We start from the raw sequence: 6,019 nt of genomic DNA, 5'->3' as shown, positions 1-6,019 counted from the left end.
ACCTGGTGATCATTTATCCATGTTTCAGTGCAGTAAGCAAGATGTAATCCTCTATCACTATGTGGGAATTCTGTGAGCAGCAAGTTGTCTTTCAGGAAGATACAGAAGCCCGTCCACTTGCATGGAAGCTAAATATGCCACTAGTAATGACTTCATGCTGTATGTCTCAGTTTCATTAAGAACCATGTAGGAGGCTTTCATCATACAGCATACGAAATCAAACAAGTCATTTTTTAGAGCGGGAAAAATGCCACAAGGTTATTGTATTGCAGCATGGTGAGCAGTGGGCTTTTAAAGATCACCACAAGCCACTGTACACTTAAATGCTGAGAAAAGATCCTTAATGTCCTCAAACATTTTCTGAGAAATAAAGCCAGAGGGCTAATCTTCCCGCCCGCAGTGGCCAATGCAGGGTGCTCAGACCACCGCAGGGTGCTCCAGCAGTGCTTCTCATGCAAGGAGCACGGGGTGCCTGCCCAGCTCACCCAGCAGTGGTGGTGAGCCCACAGGGGCTGTGGGCAGCTGTGCCCCACCTGCCTGCATGCAGCTGGGAGCGCAGCTCGCCCCAAACAGCATCAGAGTGGGTGTTCTGCCGTGCATTTCCAAGGGGGACCATGCACGCACGCAGCGGGGTGTCCGTGGGCACGCAGGGTGGGGTGCCAGTGGAGGAGGCAGTTTCTCAAGGGTGGCCCAATTCCATGGGAGCAGGACGATCCCCAAGGCTCCATTCTGCAACAGTGGTGCTGGGGCAGCCCAGGAGTCCTGCTGCAGTCCCGTGTGTGCCGCAGGAAGCTGTGCCCCACTTGTGGGGACAGGGCAAGCACCTCCCCTGTCTCCCCCTCCAGCTCCTGCGTCTCCCTCCTGCCGCTCTCCCGTCTGCTCGTGGCACTTCAGGTGCCCCAGGCAGAGCACACAGCTCTGTTTCCCATGGCCGTTTTATTGGACCATTCCTGTACATCAGTGGTCGCGTGTCCTAGCTGCTCTGCAGCTCACTGCCTCCCATGTCACTGTGGGAAGACACATGCAGCAACCAGAGGGCAATAAGAGAAACAGTAAGCCAAGAACTTCATTTTCCTTCTATTTTCCCCTTGCACTATACCTGTTTCTGTTAGGATACGGTCTGTAGGTAAAACTTTTTCCTTGCGGCTTAATCTCAGGGGCTGCAGAGTTCTTGCCTGTATTCTGTACAGAAGTTGCATCCCTGCTGGACAGTCGGTCGGTAACTTCTCCTTTGAGGGGAAAGACCTGTGACAGGAGGCAGAAGTGATCCTTGCTGGTCTGCAAGCAAGCAGCATATCTGCACTGGTGGAGCCGAGAGGAGGTGCAGGGTGGGGAGAGAGGACCGGCGACACAACATACAGCTGTAGTCTGAGGTTATACAACAGTTAAGCACAGAGTAGCACTTGTCATTCATCCATGGTACCTGGGGACAGGCCCTGACCCCTCACCTACCAGGCTGGCTCATCCAGGGAAAGCATTAATGGCACAATGCAATGCCCCAGAGAGGGGCAGCTGGTGGGAGGAAACCCTTCCCTCCCCACACCTGAGGAGATGCTGTGATGAGATGCTTCCTCTGCTTCTCCCGCTGTCTTCTCGTCTGACACACAGGTCACATCCAGCCACAGCATGTACAGCCCCAAACTCTGGGCAGCCTGCCCTTCCCATCTGCCCCTCACTGTGGCTCTCACTCCCACTGCCTAACACACGCTGAGTGTCTGAGGGGAACACTTTCTTTCTCGTACTACGCAGGCCAGGCGATGAAATTAATTTTTTTGTGTTTTTTGCAAAATGGTAACATCTAACCACATAGTCACTTTGCCAAAAGATTGGGACCACTGTCCTTTCTGATCAGCAATCCCTTACTAACAGATGTTTCTACATCTTGTTGCACCATCACAACCACACCACTCGCAATTTGCTTCCCATACTAGCCAGCTAGACGCAGGTGAAACCTGGCACAGTTTCTACTCACAGTGCTCCCTCTTGGCAGCTGACTTACTGCACATGGAGAAGGAAAGGGCCAAGAAACAGATTTTTCCATCATTTTCCCAGGCCTGCGAGAAAAGTGATGTCATTGCAATACCATTTCAGGAGAGGTCTCCTGACCAATCAGCTCCCTGTTGAGTGCTGTATAGTAATTTAGCTCTGCTTCTGACATATTTGCCTATACCCCAGGGAAGTGTTTTCACCTCTGGCTTGATGCAGCTCTCAAGTCCAGTGCGAGATGAGCCAGGGCCTGTTTTGTAAGTGCCTCACTGAAGGAGGTAATGCAAACAGACCTCTGTTCTTGGTTTTGAAGGAGAGGGGTGGGTAGGGAAATGAATATCCCTGTGAGACTGTCAGGGGAGGTTTCTCAGAGAGGAGCTCAAGGGGTGAGAGCAAATTTTCCCTCCATGCAGGAGAAAGGGCTTGCCTGAGTGGGGAGCTGCCAAAGGATTTTTAATGCTGCAGCTTGGCCATCATCTGCTGTCCCAGATGGAAGGGGTAGGACAAGCTGACTCAAGACAGGACCTCTTTGCTCTGCTACTGAAAAAGAGCATGTGGGTGCCCTTCAGCTGTTCCCTCTGCTGGAGCCTAGGCTGCTGCTGCTGGTGGTGGGTTGTGAGTGGAGGTGCCTGACCTGGCACTACCAGAGATGTGGGAGCACATACGAGCTCTCTGCTGCTGGCAGAGCTGTGAGGGTAGCAGTTCCTGCAGAGAGGGAAAAACTGCTAGGGAAAACAGAGACCATGGTCCTGTCTTCAGGCACCTCTCATGGACCTGGGAGAAATGCTCACTGTCTTTTCCCAGCTGGCCACGGTCTGACTCCAGCTAAGGCTGGGACGTGCTGCTCCCCTTCCAGGGAGGCAGAACAGAAACAGCTCAGCCTCCACTCAGCTCTTCAAAGGAAGAGACGGCATTGAACACCACAGGTGGGGGTATGGATCCCAGCTCCAACCTCCAGGCAGATGGGTTGCATTCTTGTCACTCTGCAGAGAGGCTTTGTCCTTCCGGCAGCTCCAGATGCTGTGTAAGAAAACCTCTGTGAGAGCCCAGAGAGTAGTGGACCCAAGTAAGTTTTTATTGTTGTCTGGGCTGAATGTGGCTTGCATCATCTATCACAAATGTTTGCAAGGGAAAAATCTTTTTTCTCTGTACCTCTTCCTCTACTCCTTCCACAAAACCTTAAGGTGGGGTATGGGGAAGATTAGGAAAAACATTCAGTAGAGAGAAACTCACTCTCAAGCTGCAGCAGAGCACTGAGGAGTCAGCGTTAAAGGATTTTCAGTCATGGGTTTCTCTAGGTTTGCTTTATTAACAACTCAGAGTTGGGCCACCACCACGGTGAATGGCAACCTTCCAAAAACTTCCCAATCTTATATACCTTTTTACCACCCATTGTCCCAGTCCAAAGTCTTTGTAATTTTCCAGTCGATCTCTGTTCCCATGTTGTTATCATTCACCATCTTATCTCATCAGAAGAACCGGGACGCGAGAATTGAAGTTAGTGGTCGTAGGCAGAAGGACTTCGGTCACCACAATCACTTATCTTCTTACACATCAATGATCACCTTTGAATTTCTGAAAATCACTCAGGCTATTCTATTAATTTATCTTGTTCTAAAGTTAATCACTTACTCCCATGTCTTAGGTCTAAGATGTAGGATCCTTCTTCTGTTGATTCAGCTTGACTGGGTTTCAAGCCAGCCATGGAGGGGGAGACACATAGGACAAATAAGCAGCTTATGCATATTGTTTTATAAGCACCTGCATTCTATTAATCATATCTAAACCAATTTCTAATCATTAGTTATATGTCTGATACAAACATAAGAAACAATAAGGCTTAAGGCATAGTTCCTTTTACAGTCAGACAAACCTAGTTCCAGCAGAAGAAAAGGTGGCTGCAGTGTTTTCCAGGCTACAGAGCAAACATGGGGGATCTTCTCTCTCATACTCTTTGAGAGAAAAGGCATTTTCTTATTGCTTCCTTCCTCATCTTTCTGTTTTCAGGCAACAGGTCTCAGGTTGACTTCCTGCTTCAGTTTTCACCTCTTTCCAAGAAAAAGTTGCCTTTCAACAGAGCTATCTGCTTTCTCTTCTCCCTGCTTTCTTCCCCTTGGCACCCTACACTTGTGTAATGCCAACTGGGGTCAGATGCTCTCTCTTTCCCGCTTTCTCCTCTGCACCTTTCAACAAGTTGTTGTTGCTATTACTTGCTGCTGGGGGTTGCAGTAGCCTTAGGCTCAAATAACACAGCTCTTTCTCCATTATCTCAAAATCCATTGCCAAACACAATTTTCATCAAGTCTGCAGACAAATATTTGGCTTGGTATGCAGTCATGTGGCCAAGAATTGGCCTCACTTATTTCTCAGTGACAGCAGATACTTATCAAAGGCTTATTTAACACATCCTCCCCATTTTTTCTTGTTATCTCTAGCAGTTTGGGAAAGAATTTATGCCCATCCTTTCTGCAGCAGTCTTTAGATGTATCTGCAGTCCATTCTCACATTCCCCCTTTCCTCTAGAGGCTAGTCCATCAGCTTTCTCTGGATTGCAGGGGCTAAAACTGGGACCAAATTCCCTCAACTGCAGGCAGCCTGATCATGCGTAGCCCAAGAAACCACCATTCAGCAATGCTACCCAACCACGTTAAGTGCTCTTAAGTCTGCCACAGGTGCAAAGCCAAATTCTTTCCTTTTGTACCTTTGGATGACTGCTTCCAAAACTGCTTGTGCACAGAGTCAGACAGATTATCTTTACTTTCCATGGGCCTGCCTCTCTCTTCCATGTGTTTTATCAACGAAAAAAATGAATCCTTGGCTCCAAACACCTGTATGAATCCTATTCATAGGACGTGTGTATGAAACAAAGTAACCAAGCCTGTCACAGAATCAAAGAAAAAAATTATCTCTGGACTCTTGTTAAAAGTCTGACCACCCAGGTTGTCAAGAGTTTTCTCTGTACTTGCTGCAACCCATGTCTGCTGCATCCAGTCCTTTTGCCATGCACCTCTGAGTATAAGGCTGTTTTCCCCAGAATCTCCCTCAGTTGAAGAGAACAATTAGTTCACCTCTTGGCCTTCTCTTAAAAAAAAAAAAAAAAAAAAAAAAATTCTACTCGTCCATTTCAGTCCTTTTGCACATTAAGTTTCCTAGCTGATGCTGTAATATGTATTAGTGTTCACAGGTACCTTAGTGTTGCTGCAAATAGTGTTAAACTTACTGTAGCTGTTTAGCATTGGCTTTTTTGGGCTTGAACCTGATAATCATCTATTGCCTGGCCAGAATGGGGTGGCAGAAGAATAATCTGATCACTGCATGTCGTGGTTTAACCCCAGCCAGCAACTAAGCACCAAGCAGCCACTCGCTCACTCCCCTCAGCCAGTGGGATGGGAGAGAGAATCAGGGAAAAAAGTAAAACTCGTGGGTTGAGATAGTTCAACAAGACAGAAACAAAGAAAATAATAAGGACAATAATAATAAAATTACAATAATAATAAAAGAATTGGAATATACAAAACAAGTGATGCACAATGCAATTGCTCACCACTCACCAACTGATGCCCGGTTAGTTCCTGAGCAGCAACCCGCGCCCCCTAACCAGCTCCCCCCCAGTTTATATATTGGGTATGACACCATATGGTATGGAATATTCCTTTGGCCAGTTGGGGTCAGGTGTTCTGGCTGTGTCCCCTCCCAGCTTCTTGTGCACCCCCTACCTACTCGCTGGTTGGGTGGTATGACAAGCTGAAAAATGCTTGACTTAGTATAACACTACTTAGCAACAACTAAAACCATCAGTGTGTTATCAACATTATTCTCCTACTAAATCCAAACCATAACACTTATACCAGCTACTAGAAAGAAAATTAACTCTATCCCAGCTGAAACCATGACACTGTGGGATGGCTGTAATGAGGTTTCCAGCACCTTTCCCACCCACACAGGAGTTCATCCCAAAGTAAGAGGTTTTACAAGGACAGATTTCTTGCCTGGCCCTGCAGCCAGGTTTTGAGGACTATATGGAAAGGGTGGC

General features: G+C 47.7%; 1 long non-coding RNA gene across 1 annotated transcript; it reads right to left on the bottom strand.

Annotated features, from left to right (window-relative positions):
• Window positions 1-4,785: 4,785 nt before the first annotated feature.
• LOC121232658 lies at window positions 4,786-5,381 on the bottom strand. The gene is made up of 2 exons (XR_005931521.1): window positions 4,949-5,381; window positions 4,786-4,864 (listed from the first exon to the last, which is right to left on the bottom strand). It is a non-coding gene; the product is annotated as an uncharacterized LOC121232658 (long non-coding RNA).
• Window positions 5,382-6,019: the final 638 nt, after the last annotated feature.

Source organism: Aquila chrysaetos, chromosome Z (assembly GCF_900496995.4).
Source record: "Aquila chrysaetos chrysaetos chromosome Z, bAquChr1.4, whole genome shotgun sequence".
Classification (NCBI taxonomy): Eukaryota; Metazoa; Chordata; class Aves; order Accipitriformes; family Accipitridae; genus Aquila; species Aquila chrysaetos.
Note: the sequence above shows the minus strand (reverse complement) of the source record. Positions and strands in the feature narration are given on the sequence as shown.